At 41.4% G+C, this 18,186-nt stretch overlaps 1 protein-coding gene across 5 annotated transcripts in view; it reads left to right on the forward strand.

Annotated features, from left to right (window-relative positions):
* The window catches only part of plxna3 (plexin A3), a 226,275-nt gene that overhangs the window by 18,451 nt on the left and 189,638 nt on the right, over nucleotides 1-18,186 (forward strand). The gene's annotated exons all lie outside the window — the stretch shown is intronic.

An 18,186-nucleotide genomic window follows, 5' to 3' on the forward strand; every position in this document is an offset into this window, starting at 1 on the left:
TTGATGCTGGAGTGTTGATGCTGGAATGTTAATGCTGGAGTGTTAATGCTGGAGTGTTGATGCTGGAGTGTTGATGCTGGAGTGTTGCTGCTTGAGTGTTGATGCTGGAGTGTTGATGCTGGAGTGTTGATGCTGGAGTGTTGATGCTGGAGCGTTGATGCTGGAGTGTTTCTGCTTGAGTGTTGATGCTGGAGTATTGATGCTGGAGTGTTGATGCTGGAGTGTTGATGCTGGAGTGTTGATGCTGGAGTGTTGATGCTGGAGTGTTGATGCTGGAGTGTTGATGCTGGAGTGTTGATGCTGGAATGTTGATGCTGGATTGTCCACTCACATGTAAGGGAGAGTTCTGAAGAGCTTTTGCTACAATATCTCTATTAGATCATTGTCGTGTGGAAGTGTGCCAAGTGTGTTATATTTCTATGGCATACATTTGAGATTTCTTGTGGCTTTTGATTCTGTTTGGATGGTGTTCTTATGGTGAAGAAAGAATTCCTGGACTTGTGCTACTTTTCATTGACATTTTCAAGGTTGTCGAGCAATTCAAGCAACGTCTCACAAAACATACGGTTGGTGATTCATAGAAATGGCTAAGCAATCAGCCTTTCCAAGGGTCAAGGGATCAAGTGAATTTCTGCCAGGTTTTAGATCCTGAGAATCTTGTGTTGAACCTGAAAAACACTAACCACTAACCAGCTATTCATTAACTAGAGATTCCTCTGCCTTTTTCTACAGGTCTCAGTTCCATTAATGTTTACTACATACAGTTAGTTGCGTTGAAATATATGTACACCTTCACACTTCGCACTATTAGCAATTTCTTCTGAAATAAGCTAAAATTAAATCAAAATTTGTTTGATTTACAACTGCACGGGACCAAGATTTTTTTATTTTTATTACATTTTTCAATTCAAAGTAAAAACAATTTCCTGATCTTAATTATTTAGGATTCAAATGCATTTTTGAGGCAAGTGATTCTCGTTTACGGTGTAATTGATCTCATCTGTGCTAAGTTGCAGGTGCCTACCGGGTAAAAATAACTATTTAACCAGTTTTGAAAATAATAAACGAAACATTCTGCTCCATTACACTTTGTAAAGTGTAAGGGTGCCAATTTATACACTACCGTTCAAAAGTTTGGGGTCACTTAGAAACATCCTTGTTTTTGAAAGAAAAGCACATTCTTTGTCCATTAAAATAACATCAAACTGATCAGAGATACAGTGTAGACATTGTTAATAATTGGGGCGGCAGGGTAGCCTAGTGGTTAGAGCGTTGGACTAGTAACGGGAAGGTTGCGAGTTCAAACCCCTGAGCTGTCGTTCTGCCCCTGAACAGGCAGTTAACCCACTGTTCCCGGGCCGTCATTGAAAATAAGAATGTGTTCTTAACTGACTTGCCTGGTTAAATAAAGATTTTTTTTTAATATTGTAAATTACTATTGTAGCTGGAAACATCTGATATTTAATGGAATATCTACATAGGTGTACAGAGACCCATTATCAGCAACCATCACTCATGTGTTACAATGGCATGTTGTGTTAGCTAATCCAAGTTTATCATTTTAAAAAGCTCATTGATCAATAGTACCCGCAAAACACCAGTCTCAACATCAACAGTGAACAGGCGACTCCGGGATGCTGACTGTCCTGAATCAGGACAACAGTTTTCAGCTGTGCTAACATAATTGCAAAAGGGTTTTCTAATGATCAATTAGCCTTTTAAAATGACTTGGATGAGCTAACACAACATTGGAACACAGGAGTGATGGTTGCTGATAATGGGCCTCTGTACGTCTTTGTAAATATTTAATTAAAAATCAGCCGTTTCCAGTTACAATAGTCATTTACAACATTAACAATGTCTACACTTTATTTCTGATCAATTTCGATTTTATTTTATTAATGGACAAAAAAATGTACTTTTCTTTAAAAAACAAGGACATTTCTAAGTGACGCCAAACTTTTGAACAGTAGTGTATAGTTGACCACAACTGTAACGACATTGTAGACAATCTCTCTGTTGCCCCAGTAACTACCCAACACACGAGTAGCAGACTAGTAGCATACCTCTCAACAGACCATCACACAGCAGTTCCCATCAGCTTTGCCATGCCCAGAGTGAGCTGTTGTCCTGTTTGACAGGAGCACAGGGTTCGGGAGAGCCAGAGAGGAAGGTCGCTGCTGTGGTGGTGAGAATGGGAGAGAAAGGAGAGCTGTTAAACAGTAGAGAGTTTTAGATGTGGTTGGGGGACGGGGACGGGGGTATAGCTTCCAGATGTGTATCTCATTCTCTCTACCATCTTTCCTTCTGTATTTAACTTCTTGTGATGAAGCTATGTTGCTGATGGAAGAGCAAAGTGGGCTTGTTTTTACTCTATACTTGAAACATGGGGATGTATGCTATGACAAGTATCCATTAAATACAACATAAAAGGGTTACTGAGTTGTTATTTATACAGCACATTTCAGACATGGAATGCAACACAATGTGCTTCACAGGGAAAATAACAAATAAAGAGCAAGGAAAATAAAAGCTGAAATATTTACTACAAACTGCCCAAATCTGTCCCTCTTGGATATGTCCTCGTCTGAGCATATTCTTTTTTATAATTTAATGGCGTCCCTCTCATAACTTCATTAAGGTCACCGCTGCCATCATCGTAAATGCACAGTGTTTAGGAGCAGCACTTAAGCACCTGTGTCTGGCTGTCTGCTATAAAGTCTCAGTCCTCCTGCCTCCCGCCTGGTGAGTCAGAACCTGCCTTCAGTAGGAGGGAAACATTTCTCTTCATCTTTACGACTTTCTAGGCCATTCCGTCATGAACGGGAACAGTTTCTAAAAAATCTTCCACAAGAAAATGATGTATTTTTTTTTCAGTTGGTCAAGATGCAATGTAGCTGCAAAAGCCTGGCTCTGCCTGCCAGACACATTCCCTGCTGTCCTGCTGTCTCCCTGTCTCTGACTGCAGGCTCTAGCATCAGGCTGGACGTAACCTTGGTAGTCTGCTGGGGTAACGATCCAGTAGGTTTATCGCTTGTCTTCTTCTGTGACCCCACATATCAACCTCCCTGCTGTTTCTGGACGATGAAAGATCATCATGAGTCAAGATGTATTATGTTGACAAACAAGTGAGGCATGCTGAAATTGCATGAATATATTTGTAGAGGCCCAGGAACATCCCTTTCATAAGATGTTGATGATAGGCTAATGCTTTTGTAGAAACACTGTAGTGATGTACCGTGGTATAGTTCATCTGTCATTACCTATGAGGAATTCTCCACTACCCATGATTACATTTTCCTGTTAAACAACAATGTTGCCGTTTTAGTTGCAGCATGTGTGTGAAATTTCTTGGCAACCGAGAGTCTCGAATTAAGAACATGGTACTTTATTTGACCTTCAATGAACACTGTTTGGCCTCATGAAATTTCCCTGCAAATGTTCCCCTCAGCACAAGGGGTGATTAGAGATGAGTTATTTAATAAAGAGGCCGACAAAGACAAGCTCTGTCTTCCTGACCTGTATGATACGACTACACACAACAAAAACGGTTGTCCCCCTGACCAACACGGACCCTATTCACTCTCGCCAATCTACAGACGACCCTGCTGTGGATTGTGACCGAGTATGTCAAACCTCCACGTTCCTGCTAATGCTGTAAATGCATCAACATACCTCCAGAGTTAGACTTTCAAACGGTTATGTTGAAAAGATTTGGAGAGTGAAACTGAATTGACCTTGGAGCCTCTTTGATTCTCTGGATGAAGTCGTCAGCACGGTACAGAATGATGTGGATTTTAGGTCTACATCTCTGCTACTGTTATGGAATGTCTTATTGGTCGTTTGTGTCTTGTTGTGATGAGTGTGTCCAGATAGAGCTGGTGTAACTGATAGAGATAGAGATGGTGTAACTGATAGAGATAGAGCTGGTGTAACTGATAGAAATAGAGCTGGTGTAACTGATAGAGATAGAGCTGGCGTAACTGATAGAGATAGAGCTGGTGTAACTGATAGAGATTGAGCTGGTGTAACTGATAGAAATAGAGCTGGTGTAACTGATAGAAATAGAGCTGTTGTAACTGATAGAGATAGAGCTGGTGTAACTAATAGAGATGGAGCTGGTGTAACTGATAGAGATAGAGCTGGTGTAACTGATAGAGATAGAGCTGGCGTAACTGATAGAGATAGAGCTGGTGTAACTGATAGAGATAGAGCTGGCATAACTTATAGAGATAGAGCTGGTGTAACTGATAGAGATAGAGCTGGTGTAACTGATAGAGATAGAGCTGGCGTAACTGATAGAGATAGAGCTGGTGTAACTGATAGAGATATAACTGATAGAGATAGAGCTGGCGTAACTGATAGAGATAGAGCTGGCGTAACTGATAGAGATAGAGCTGGCGTAACTGATAGAGATAGCGCTGGTGTAACTGAGAGATAGAGCTGGTGTAACTGATAGAGATAGAGCTGGTGTAACTGATAGAGATGGAGCTGGTGTAACTGATAGAGATAGAGCTGGCGTAACTGATAGAGATAGCGCTGGTGTAACTGAGAGATAGAGCTGACGTAACTGATAGAGACAGAGCTGGTGTAACTGATAGAGATAGAGCTGGTGTAACTGAGAGATAGAGCTGGCGTAACTGATAGAGACAGAGCTGGCGTAACTGATAGAGATAGAGCTGGCGTACCTGATAGAGATAGAGCTAGTGTAACTGATAGAGATAGAGCTGGTGTAACTGATATAGAGATAGAGCTGGTGTAACTGATATAGAGATAGAGCTGGTGTAACTGATAGAGATAGAGCTGGTGTAACTGATATAGAGATAAAGCTGGTGTAACTGATATAGAGATAGAGCTGGTGTAACTGATAGAGATAGAGCTGGTGTAACTGATAGAGATAGAGCTGGTGTAACTGATAGAGATAGAGCTGGCGTAACTGATAGAGATAGAGCTGGTGTAACTGATAGAGATAGAGCTGGTGTAACTGATATAGAGATATAGCTGGTGTAACTGATAGAGATAGAGCTGGTGTAACTGATATAGAGATAGAGCTGGTGTAACTGATATAGAGATAAAGCTGGCGTAACTGATATAGACATAGAGCTGGTGTAACTGATATAGAGATAGAGCTGGTGTAACTGATAGAGATAGAGCTAGTGTAACTGATAGAGACAGAGCTGGCGTAACTGATAGAGATAGAGCTGGCGTAACTGATAGAGATAGAGCTAGTGTAACTGATAGAGATAGAGCTGGTGTAACTGATAGAGATAGAGCTGTTGTAACTGATAGAGATAGAGCTGGTGTAACTGATAGAGATGGAGCTGGTGTAACTGATAGAGATAGAGCTGGTGTAACTGATAGAGATAGAGCTGGCGTAACTGATAGAGACAGAGCTGGCGTAACTGATAGAGACAGAGCTGGTGTAACTGATAGAGATATAACTGATAGAGAGAGCTGGCGTAACTGATAGAGATAGAGCTGGCGTAACTTATAGAGATAGAGCTGGCGTAACTGATAGAGACAGAGCTGGCGTAACTGATAGAGACAGAGCTGGTGTAACTGATAGAGATATAACTGATAGAGAGAGCTGGCGTAACTGATAGAGATAGTGCTGGCGTAACTTATAGAGATAGAGCTGGTGTAACTGATATAGAGATAGAGCTGGTGTAACTGATAGAGATAGAGCTGGTATAACTGATATAGAGATAGAGCTGGTGTAACTGATATAGAGATAGAGCTAGTGTAACTGATATAGAGATAGAGCTGGTGTAACTGATATAGAGATAGAGCTGGTGTAACTGATATAGAGATAGAGCTGATGTAACTGATATAGAGATAAAGCTGGCGTAACTGATATAGAGATATAGCTGGTGTAACTGATAGAGATATAGCTGGTGTAACTGATATAGAGATAGAGCTGGTGTAACTGATATAGAGATAAAGCTGGCGTAACTGATATAGACATAGAGCTGGTGTAACTGATATAGAGATAGAGCTGGTGTAACTGATAGAGATAGAGCTGGTGTAACTGATAGAGATAGAGCTGGTGTAACTGATAGAGATAGAGCTGGTGTAACTGATAGAGATAGAGCTGGTGTAACTGATAGAGATAGAGCTGGCGTAACTGATAGAGATAGAGCTGGTGTAACTGATAGAGATAGAGCTGGTGTAACTGATATAGAGATATAGCTGGTGTAACTGATAGAGATAGAGCTGGTGTAACTGATAGAGATAGAGCTGGTGTAACTGATATAGAGATAGAGCTGGTGTAACTGATATAGAGATAAAGCTGGCGTAACTGATATAGACATAGAGCTGGTGTAACTGATATAGAGATAGAGCTGGTGTAACTGATAGAGATAGAGCTAGTGTAACTGATAGAGACAGAGCTGGCGTAACTGATAGAGATAGAGCTGGCGTAACTGATATAGATAGAGCTAGTGTAACTGATAGAGATAGAGCTGGTGTAACTGATAGAGATAGAGCTGTTGTAACTGATAGAGATAGAGCTGGTGTAACTGATAGAGATGGAGCTGGTGTAACTGATAGAGATAGAGCTGGTGTAACTGATAGAGATAGAGCTGGCGTAACTGATAGAGACAGAGCTGGCGTAACTGATAGAGACAGAGCTGGTGTAACTGATAGAGATATAACTGATAGAGAGAGCTGGCGTAACTAATAGAGATAGAGCTGGCGTAACTTATAGAGATAGAGCTGGCGTAACTGATAGAGACAGAGCTGGTGTAACTGATAGAGATATAACTGATAGAGAGAGCTGGCGTAACTGATAGAGATAGAGCTGGCGTAACTTATAGAGATAGAGCTGGTGTAACTGATATAGAGATAGAGCTGGTGTAACTGATAGAGATAGAGCTGGTATAACTGATATAGAGATAGAGCTGGTGTAACTGATATAGAGATAGAGCTAGTGTAACTGATATAGAGATAGAGCTGGTGTAACTGATATAGAGATAGAGCTGGTGTAACTGATATAGAGATAGAGCTGATGTAACTGATATAGAGATAAAGCTGGCGTAACTGATATAGAGATATAGCTGGTGTAACTGATAGAGATATAGCTGGTGTAACTGATATAGAGATAGAGCTGGTGTAACTGATATAGAGATAGAGCTAGTGTAACTGATATAGAGATAGAGCTGGTGTAACTGATATAGAGATAGAGCTGGTGTAACTGATATAGAGATAGAGCTGGTGTAACTGATATAGAGATAGAGCTGGTGTAACTGATATAGAGATAGAGCTGGTGTAACTGATATAGAGATAGAGCTGGTGTAACTGATATAGAGATAGAGCTGGTGTAACTTATAGAGATAGAGCTGGTGTAACTGATATAGAGATAGAGTTGGTGTAACTGATAGAGATAGAGCTGGTGTAACTGATAGAGATAGAGCTGGTGTAACTGATATAGAGATAGAGCTGGTGTAACTGATATAGAGATAGAGCTGGTGTAACTGATATATAGATAGAGCTAGTGTAACTGATATAGAGATAGAGCTGGTATAACTTATATAGAGATAGAGCTGGTGTAACTGATAGAGATAGAGCTGGTGTAACTGATATAGAGATAGAGCTGGTGTAACTGATATAGAGATAGAGCTGGTGTAACTGATAGAGATAGAGCTGGTGTAACTGATAGAGATAGAGCTGGTGTAACTAATAGAGATAGAGCTGGCGTAACTGATAGAGATAGAGCTGGTGTAACTGATAGAGATAGAGCTGGTGTAACTGATATAGAGATATAGCTGGTGTAACTGATAGAGATAGAGCTGGTGTAACTGATAGAGATAGAGCTGGTGTAACTGATATAGAGATAGAGCTGGTGTAACTGATATAGAGATAAAGCTGGCGTAACTGATATAGACATAGAGCTGGTGTAACTGATATAGAGATAGCTGGTGTAACTGATATAGAGATAGAGCTGGTGTAACTGATATAGAGATAGAGCTGGTGTAACTGATAGAGATAGAGCTGGTGTAACTGATATAGAGATAAAGCTGGTGTAACTGATATAGAGATAGAGCTGGTGTAACTGATATAGAGATAGAGCTGGTGTAACTGATATAGAGATAGAGCTGGTGTAACGATATAGAGATAGAGCTGGTGTAACTGATAGAGATAGAGCTGGTGTAACTGATATAGAGACAGAGCTGGTGTAACTGATATAGAGATAGAGCTAGTGTAACTGATATAGAGATAGAGCTGGTGTAACTGATATAGAGATAGAGCTGGTGTAACTGATATAGAGATAGAGCTGGTGTAACTGATATAGAGATAAAGCTGGCGTAACTGATATAGAGATAGAGCTGGTGTAACTGATAGAGATAGAGCTGGTGTAACTGGTATAGAGATAGAGCTGGTGTAACTGATATAGAGATAGAGCTAGTGTAACTGATATAGAGATAGAGCTGGTGTAACTGATATAGAGATAGAGCTGGTGTAACTGATATAGAGATAGAGCTGGTGTAACTGATATAGAGATAAAGCTGGCGTAACTGATATAGAGATAGAGCTGGTGTAACTGATATAGAGATAGAGCTGGTGTAACTGATATAGAGATAGAGCTGGTGTAACTGATAGAGATAGAGCTAGTGTAACTGATAGAGACAGAGCTGGCGTAACTGATAGAGATAGAGCTGGCGTAACTGATAGAGATAGAGCTAGTGTAACTGATAGAGATAGAGCTGGTGTAACTGATAGAGATAGAGCTGTTGTAACTGATAGAGATAGAGCTGGTGTAACTGATAGAGATGGAGCTGGTGTAACTGATAGAGATAGCTGGTGTAACTGATAGAGATAGAGCTGGTGTAACTGATAGAGACAGAGCTGGCGTAACTGATAGAGACAGAGCTGGTGTAACTGATAGAGATATAACTGATAGAGCTGGCGTAACTAATAGAGATAGAGCTGGCGCTTATAGAGATAGAGCTGGCGTAACTGATAGAGACAGAGCTGGTGTAACTGATAGAGATATAACTGATAGAGAGAGCTGGCGTAACTGATAGAGATAGAGCTGGCGTAACTTATAGAGATAGAGCTGGTGTAACTGATATAGAGATAGAGCTGGTGTAACTGATAGAGATAGAGCTGGTATAACTGATATAGAGATAGAGCTGGTGTAACTGATATAGAGATAGAGCTAGTGTAACTGATATAGAGATAGAGCTGGTGTAACTGATATAGAGATAGAGCTGGTGTAACTGATATAGAGATAGAGCTGATGTAACTGATATAGAGATAAAGCTGGCGTAACTGATATAGAGATATAGCTGGTGTAACTGATAGAGATATAGCTGGTGTAACTGATATAGAGATAGAGCTGGTGTAACTGATATAGAGATAGAGCTAGTGTAACTGATATAGAGATAGAGCTGGTGTAACTGATATAGAGATAGAGCTGGTGTAACTGATATAGAGATAGAGCTGGTGTAACTGATATAGAGATAGAGCTGGTGTAACTGATATAGAGATAGAGCTGGTGTAACTGATATAGAGATAGAGCTGGTGTAACTGATATAGAGATAGAGCTGGTGTAACTTATAGAGATAGAGCTGGTGTAACTGATATAGAGATAGAGTTGGTGTAACGATATAGAGATAGAGCTGGTGTAACTGATAGAGATAGAGCTGGTGTAACTGATATAGAGACAGAGCTGGTGTAACTGATATAGAGATAGAGCTAGTGTAACTGATATAGAGATAGAGCTGGTGTAACTGATATAGAGATAGAGCTGGTGTAACTGATATAGAGATAGAGCTGGTGTAACTGATATAGAGATAAAGCTGGCGTAACTGATATAGAGATAGAGCTGGTGTAACTGATAGAGATAGAGCTGGTGTAACTGATATAGAGATAGAGCTGGTGTAACTGATATAGAGATAGAGCTAGTGTAACTGATATAGAGATAGAGCTGGTGTAACTGATATAGAGATAGAGCTGGTGTAACTGATATAGAGATAGAGCTGGTGTAACTGATATAGAGATAAAGCTGGCGTAACTGATATAGAGATAGAGCTGGTGTAACTGATATAGAGATAGAGCTGGTGTAACTGATATAGAGATAGAGCTAGTGTAACTGATATAGAGATAGAGCTGGTGTAACTGATATAGAGATAGAGCTGGTGTAACTGATATAGAGATAGAGCTGGTGTAACTGATAGAGATAGAGCTGGTGTAACTGATAGAGATAGAGCTGGTGTAACTGATATAGAGATAGAGCTGGTGTAACTGATATAGAGATAGAGCTAGTGTAACTGATATAGAGATAGAGCTGGTGTAACTGATATAGAGATAGAGCTGGTGTAACTGATATAGAGATAGAGCTGGTGTAACTGATATAGAGATAGAGCTGGTGTAGCTGATAGAGATAGAGCTGGTGTAACTGATATAGAGATAGAGCTGGTGTAACTGATAGAGATAGAGCTGGTGTAACTGATATAGAGATAGAGCTGGTGTAACTGATATAGAGATAGAGCTGGTGTAACTGATATAGAGATAGAGCTGGCGTAACTGATATAGAGATAGAGCTGGTGTAACTGATATAGAGATAGAGCTGGCGTAATTACCGTGTAAATGACGGTTATGGATGAAGACCTTCAGGATTATATAACAACATCTGGCTGAAGACGGGACGGCCAGGCATTCGTGTGGTTGAGTCCGTTTCTGCGGTAACACGGACTCTTAACAACATGATGAAACGTTGAAACTGCTAAAAACAAGCAATACCTGCCTGGTATTGTGATGCATTAATGTCCATGGTAATGTAAAATGTTAACTGATGTGGCTGATGCAGGACTGTATTTTTAAAACATTGCTATTCAAACGGTTACGACGACTGTGGTCATTTGGCTGGCCAATTACCGTCATCCAAAATCCCCTGACCGGTACAGTCCTATGTCCCGACAGACTGCCTCATAAGAAAACAGCATTTGACATGGTTTCTTGCAAGGACAGAATACAGAAAGATTAGGAGTCGTAAAGGCCTAACAAACTGTCCGTGAACACAGTGTGGGTTATGTTTGGCTTTTTAACATAGTTGGGCCAAAGAGGCTGATTTAATATTAATGTTCCCTTTACGTTAACCTATTTTAGTTTAATTAGGCCTGACTCCCTATTTCAAGGGAGTGACCCAAGGCTATGGTTAGGCTTTGGCTTATAAAATGGCTCACCACCCCATTTTGGCAAACAACTATCTCTGGACTATTTATATGTTTTGTTTCATGTCATTTTTTTGCTTTTCTAGTTTCTGTAAAGGAAGGAAACTGGATATTTTGAGACTGACATGGTTTGTCCAAAAGTAACTAGCATTGTCAATTCCTGCGATCATGTTGGAGGCAGAGAGCTAATTGGTGTCAGGGATTTCTTCCATTGACGGAGAGGCGGACCAAAGCGCAGCGTGGTTGTTTTGATTCATGTTTTAATAAATCACTTCACATGAACAAACTAACAAAAACAGTGAAAACCCAAAACAGCCCTATCTGGTGCAAAACACAGAGACAGGAACAATCACCCACAAACACACAGTGAAACCCAGGCTACCTAAGTATGATTCTCAATCAGAGACAACTAATGACACCTGCCTCTGATTGAGAACCATACTAGGCCGAAACATAGAAATACCCCAAAACATAGAAAAACAAACATAGACTGCCCACCCAACTCACGCCCTGACCATACTAAATAATGACAAAACAAAGGAAATAAAGGTCAGAACGTGACAATTGGAAGAGACAGATGGTGAAAAAACTCACCAGACATACACCTTTAATCCTGTTCTAAATGAACAAGCAGACACCTTTAATCCTGTTCTAAATGAACAAGCAGACACCTTTAATCCTGTTCTAAATGAACAAGCAGACACCTTTAATCCTGTTCTAAATGACTAAGCAGACACCTTTAATCCTGTTCTAAATGAACAAGCAGACACCTTTAATCCTGTTCTAAATGACTAAGCAGACACCTTTAATCCTGTTCTAAATGAACAAGCAGACACCTTTAATCCTGTTATCCTGTTCTAAATGAACAAGCAGACACCTTTAATCATGTTCTAAATGAACAAGCAGACACATTTAATCCTGTTTTAAATGACTAAGCAGACACCTTTAATCCTGTTTTAAATGACTAAGCAGACAACTTTAATCCTGTTCTAAATGAACAAGCAGACACCTTTAATCCTGTTCTAAATGAACAAGCAGACACCTTTAATCCTGTTTTAAATGACTAAGCAGACACCTTTAATCCTGTTCTAAATGAACAAGCAGACACCTTTAATCCTGTTTTAAATGACTAATCAGACACCTTTAATCCTATTCTAAATTAACAAGCAGACACCTTTAATCCTGTTCTAAATGAACAAGCAGACACCTTTAATCCTGTTCGAAATGAACAAGCAGACACCTTTAATCCTGTTCGAAATGAACAAGCAGACACCATTAATCCTGTTCTAAATGAACAAGCAGACACCTTTAATCCTGTTCTAAATGAACAAGCAGACACTTTTAATCCTGTTCTAAATGAACAAGCAGACACCTTTAATCCTGTTCTAAATGACCAAGCAGACACCTTTAATCCTGTTCTAAATGACCAAGCAGACACCTTTAATCCTGTTCTAAATGAACAAGCAGACACCTTTAATCCTGTTCTAAATGAACAAGCAGACACCTTTAATCCTGTTCTAAATGACTAAGCAGACACCTTTAATCCTGTTCTAAATGAACAAGCAGACACCTTTAATCCAGTTCTAAATGAACAAGCAGACACCTTTAATCCTGTTCTAAATGACTAAGCATACACCTTTAATCCTGTTCTAAATGAACAAGCAGACACCTTTAATCCTGTTTTAAATGACTAAGCAGACACCTTTAATCCTGTTCTAAATGAACAAGCAGACACCTTTAATCCTGTTCTAAATGACTAAGCAGACACCTTTAATCCTGTTCTAAATGAACAAGCAGACACCTTTAATCCTGTTCTAAATGAACAAGCAGACACCTTTAATCCTGTTCTCAATGAACAAGCAGACACCTTTAATCCTGTTCTCAATGAACAAGCAGACACCTTTAATCCTGTTCTAAATGAACAAGCAGACACCTTTAATCCTGTTCTAAATGAACAAGCAGACACCTTTAATCATGTTCTAAATGACTAAGCAGACACCTTTAATCCTGTTCTAAATGAACAAGCAGACACCTTTAATCCAGTTCTAAATGAACAAGCAGACACATTTAATCCTGTTCTAAATGACTAAGCAGACACCTTTAATCCTGTTCTAAATGAACAAGCAGACACCTTTAATCCTGTTTTAAATGACTAAGCAGACACCTTTAATCCTGTTCTAAATGAACAAGCAGACACCTTTAATCCTGTTCTAAATGACTAAGCAGACACCTTTAATCCTGTTCTAAATGAACAAGCAGACACCTTTAATCCTGTTCTAAATGAACAAGCAGACACCTTTAATCATGTTCTAAATGACTAAGCAGACACCTTTAATCCTGTTCTAAATGAACAAGCAGACACCTTTAATCCAGTTCTAAATGAACAAGCAGACACCTTTAATCCTGTTCTAAATGACTAAGCAGACACCTTTAATCCTGTTCTAAATGAACAAGCAGACACCTTTAATCCTGTTTTAAATGACTAAGCAGACACCTTTAATCCTGTTCTAAATGAACAAGCAGACACCTTTAATCCTGTTCTAAATGACTAAGCAGACACCTTTAATCCTGTTCTAAATGAACAAGCAGACACCTTTAATCCTGTTCTAAATGAACAAGCAGACACCTTTAATCCTGTTCTCAATGAACAAGCAGACACCTTTAATCATGTTCTAAATGACTAAGTAGACACCTTTAATCCTGTTCTAAATGACCAAACAGACACCTTTAATGTAAGACTTATTACAACCTATACACATTGGAATTGAGTGTATGTGTAAACATCCCAAATCCTTTTAAGGGATAAATCCGTCTGCAAGACAGACACGGAATCTATTACCTGTTGTCTTCACGTGCTGCCTGGTCGGCCAGCTGGCCTCTCCTCATCTCATGGGAGGCTTGATCTCAGTTTCTCCCTCCATTTAGTCAGTGTGTGGTGTATCAGCCGTTTCAGATGTATGATGTCAGTGGTAGGGGATTGTGGGATATGTATCCGGGGGCCTCAGAGAACCAGGGGTGAAAGTGGATTTTGCTCAGCGACTTTCTAAGCCAGGCACCTGGAACTAGGTAATCTTCCCAGAAAGAAAAAAATGAGAATGAGAATGAGGATTGGGGATGGAAGGGAGGGAGGAGTGGGGATAGGAGGGAGGGAGGGAGGGGAGTGGGGATAGGAGGGAGGGAGGAGTGGGGATAGGAGGGAGGGGGATGGGAGGGAGGGCGGGTGGGGAGGGAGGGAGGGGAGGGGAGGGGAGGATTGGGAATGAGGATTGGGGATGGAAGGGAGGGAGGGAGGAGTGGGGATGGGAGGGAGGGAGGGGGAGGCGTGGGGATGGGAGGGAGGGAGGGAGGGAGGGAGGGAGGGAGGGAGGGAGGGAGGGAGGGAGGGAGGGAGGGAGGATTGGGAATGAGGATTGGGGATGGAAGGGAGGGAGGGAGGGAGGAGTGGGGATGGGAGGGAGGGAGGGGGGTGGGAGGGAGGGGAGGAGTGGGGATGGGAGGGGGGGGGGAGAGGGGTATTTCTCTAAAAGACTGATTTGAGAAGTGAAGCAAATGGAAAAAAATGGGTGGGGGTGTATTGGGCTCATAACCTGTTCAGAAATATATGTGAGATGATTGTTTATGGACACATGTTTATGGGTGTAAACATGGACATGATGGCTAAGTCTACATATGAGCTACGTATCAAACTATTGGTGCATCAAATGCCATCACATTTACCTGTTGATGTTCTGTTTAAAAGTGTCTGCTCCACCACCTTTAGTTTCAAGTTAGTCAGACATAGAATGATTAGATTTGTCTTGCCTTCGTAACCCCTGTTTCACTGAGGAGAGGAACAAGCAAAGACCTAAGACAATCCTTGTGGAAAAATGAAAATGAGCAACGAATTTAGTCTCTAGGAGAATTGTAGGTTGGCTTTTGACGATCTTGAAAGGGGTAGTGATGAAATCTGTCAAATGAATCAGTTTAGTATTTCTGATTTTTCTGTCATTACTGTCCATTGTCTCTGGGGAAGTTGAAGGCAGGAAACACTCCTCTATGGAGCACAGTAACGGGGAAACAAAGGTCTGTGTGTGTGTGTGTGTGTGTGTGTGTGTGTGTGTGTGTGTGTGTGTGTGTGTGTGTGTGTGTGTGTGTGTGTGTGTGTGTGTGTGTGTGTGTGTGTGTGTGTGTGTGTGTGTGTGTGTGTGTGTGTGTGTGTGTGTCTCTGTCTGTGTGTCTGTCCGTGTGTGTCCGTGTGTGTGTGTGTGTGTGTGTGAGTGTTTGTGTGTGTGTGCGTGTCTGTCTGTCTGTGTGTGTCTGTCCGTGCGCGTGTGTGTGAGTGTGAGTGAGTGTGTGTGTGTGTGTGTGTTGTGTGTGTGTGTGTGTGTGTGTGTGTGTGTGTGTGTGTGTGTGTGTGTGTGTGTGTGTGTGTGTGTGTGTGTGTGTGTGTGTGACGGTTTGGCTCTAATAAGGCTACATATAAAACCTGCTTCCGGATCATCACATTATTCTGATCAGAAGGTTTATATTATACTTTCTACAGTATTATGTAACACATACTGCATGTACACTGCCAGTGGAATCTGATTCATGTGTTTGTTGTTATATAAAGAACAGGAAAACTATGCAGATTCACACATTCCAGGAGATGTTTTGTGCAAATGGCATTTCCCATTTTTTCCCCTCCTCCAGATCCAAGACAAGGGTTTCAACAATATGACACGAACATCCTCTCATCAAAATGCTGATCAGCTCCATACACTGAATAATATAATAATAAGAATGTTGCTGCTGCTTGTTTTGAGATATTTCCTGACAGTAATTAATTACCTCAGCACTGTTTTCCCGTTCTGTCGGGGTTCAGTGTTTAGTGTGCCGAGAGGTAGGATGTGACGGCTGCCCTCACCATTGTTGCCTGGGATAGATTTCTAAATGAATCATGCAATCTTGAAAAGCGTTGCTTAATGGCAGTTTGCACAGTAGATTAGACCGACCCCAGTCCCCTTGCGCCCGGATTAGATGGTGGTGCAGCGATTCGTCTCCCTCTGCTGAAGATACAGCAGCGCTCACAGTGTTTAGATGCTGTAAATTCATTCTCCTGGTTGAGATTGAGCGCTAGGAACATCTGAGAGGGATCATTCTTAACTGACCATTTCCATTGGTTGGAAACAGCTGCTATAGCGGACTCGTTTAATGACGTGCTCATGCTCTTACTGTTAATTACATTTGCAGCCTTTAAACTGTATCCATGGCCGAGGCCTTCAGTCCAGCCCCAGGCCGTGCTGCAGCTTGTTTTCTTAATCAACACCCCAGACATTTTGTTAATCAACACCCCAGACAGAGGCAGAGACGAAGGGGTCACCGTGTCTCAGTGCGGTTAGCAGAAACACCCTGACCTCTGTTTGCGCCTGAGGATTTTTTTGGGCTGTAGTGCTCTGCCTTGTGCTGTCTGGGTTTATCTACGCTGAACAGATCTGCTGTGTGTTCCGCTCTGTGGGGGAAATGCTGTTCCAGCCATGGGTGAGCTGGTGCCACTGGCCCTGAGCGGCGCTAGCCCGGTCCTCTGTTTACACAGCTTTTATCCTCATTTTGCTCACATGGCCTCTGTTAGCGTGTTGTCACCTCATCCACAGCACAGCCTCACAGTTTTTACTGTTTAGTTTTGGGGCCCTGAGAGTTAAATGTGACCTTGGGTTTTTAACTGCCCTTGTAATGATCTGAACATCCTTTTTGAAATGTGTTTTTTGTCTTCCCCTCTGATGTTGTACATCATCTGTGAAGATGACAAATTAAGACCTCCTCTTCCTTCTTTGAATGATTATTTTCCATGTATTTGTTCGATAACTATTGATTACCCTTCTTCTCAGCACACACAGAGAGGATATGCCAGATGTCTGTGTGGAGGACAGTGTGCCTCGGAAGATTTTCTGCCTTCACATGAGGTGTAATCATATCCTGCTGGCAGTGTCATATTGGTTGTCTCCCCATCAACCTCCGTTTCCAACCCCCCGGCCTCATCCTACCCGTCAGTCCACGGCTTAATCAGCCCTGACTGGCTCTTTCTTAAAGTGCATTGTGGGGTGCACGTTCCCTGTCGAAGAGCTGACAGTCCCCCTAAGTAACTACAGTGTCCTCCAGCACCTCTATAGCGTAGCCTGCTGCTACACGGCTGCTCCTGTCTGCTCAGCCTCCTTTGTCTCCACAGCATCACTATGACAGAGTGCATTGATAAAAGAGACACACCGTCAGTGTGGCATTATGAGCTTCTAATAGTATGTGTCCAATTCTTTCCCCTTATGTTGCGTTTAAGGCTCTAACTGCTAATGGCATTGTCAGGCTGAACAGCCGTTTGAACGGGGAGAAGGACGTTGATGTCTGTGCAAACCTTTCACCATCAAAGTCCCCCCCCCCCTCACGCGCGAGGCAGGATGGTAGCTTGGAACAAAAATCTTCTTAAGGCCCTTTATATAGCATCCATTTTCATAGCCACCTCAGAGAATTGACAAGGATTTGAAGAATGGGACAGTGTGGTTTATTACAACATTTTATTCATTCAACAACAAAACAATCTGTTTCAGATACAGATGTCGCATCTTAATTTGAGCCAGTTTGCTACAGCAGGAAAGAATCCTGGAGCAGCAGGAAATGTGTATTATAATTAATGGACATTTTTGTAGGGGTTGAATCCCTTTTCGTAAGGGATCAAGAATTACATTTCAAAGTGAAAATTACAAAAACTTCAAAAGCCTTTTAAACCTCAAATAGCCACAAGTTTGACATGTTATCCTGCAACAAGGTGATCAAATGAATATCCTACAGCTGCATGACCCTTAACCTCTAGATTGAGCTTTTTGAAATGTTTACTTCACCGTACATGAAATACGTGTCTTGTGCTTGGTCTGCTTTGTGCTATTTAATGTTATGACCATTTTTGTGTCCACATGAGAATTTACTGGTGTACAGGAAACAAGGTACAGAAATAGCAAGAGACAGGTCCTGTCTTCTGTCAGAGGAGAAACCCAGTCTGTCTCCA

The sequence above is a fragment of the Oncorhynchus keta genome, chromosome 27, assembly GCF_023373465.1.
Source record: "Oncorhynchus keta strain PuntledgeMale-10-30-2019 chromosome 27, Oket_V2, whole genome shotgun sequence".
Classification (NCBI taxonomy): domain Eukaryota; kingdom Metazoa; phylum Chordata; class Actinopteri; order Salmoniformes; family Salmonidae; genus Oncorhynchus; species Oncorhynchus keta.